This window comes from Penaeus monodon, chromosome 23, assembly GCF_015228065.2.
Source record: "Penaeus monodon isolate SGIC_2016 chromosome 23, NSTDA_Pmon_1, whole genome shotgun sequence".
Taxonomy (NCBI): domain Eukaryota; kingdom Metazoa; phylum Arthropoda; class Malacostraca; order Decapoda; family Penaeidae; genus Penaeus; species Penaeus monodon.
The window spans coordinates 14,284,925-14,285,747 of record NC_051408.1 but is presented as its reverse complement, the minus strand read 5'-3'; positions in this window follow the sequence as shown (position 1 = coordinate 14,285,747).

The window sequence follows — 823 nt, the reverse complement described above, 5'->3', positions numbered from 1 at the left end:
ATGTTTTCTCGCTTGCTCTTTCCACCCCCCTCATTCCTCCCCTTTCCTTTTGGAGAACCAGACTCAGGAAATTGAAAAATAACATGAGAAAGTAAAAAAAGGAACATCAAAGAAAATCAGGCAAAAACAAGAGTTATGGAGAAAAAAAAAGAGGAAATGCTAAGAAAAAAGGTTAACTCGCATTATGGAAAACGATTTTCAGGCTGAATGTCGACGTCGCTGTTGGCTGTTCTGCGCCGCGTGTTTCGTTCCTTGATGGGGAATCCATGGCGGGGGAACGGAGAGGAGAAACGTTCCTTTACGCTTAATCTATTTCTGTCTTTTTTTCTGTTTTTTTTTTTTTTTTTTGTGGGTTTTACTATTATATTTTCCCTTACTTTTGTTACGTTTTTTCTTCTTTTATTGCCTTTTGAAGCGACAAATCATGAAATAAATGAAACCAAGCAAGAAACAACGAAAAATCCCCGTGATATAGCTGAGTAAAAGCCAAACAGACCCGAGAAACACGGTTCTCACTCTTCCTTTGTCTTTGAAAGATGTTGCGTCAGATCACAGCAGCGTTTCCGAGTGGCTGTCGCCCTCCAACACTCTTGTAACTGTCGCTTGTCGAGAGTACTTTCCTCCTTTCAGCCGGACATTTCGACCCCTCTTATCTCCGCTATCGCCGTGGCTTTCGGGGGCGATATCGGGGGAGATCTGGACGCTCGCTACACTGACTCGCTCTGCTCTAGTGAACAGACACGGGCCATTGTTTCGACACCCTTCGGGGTGTCGCGAACTCTGGCCTGCGTGGTCTCAAAATGTTGTTTTCTTATTACTGGCT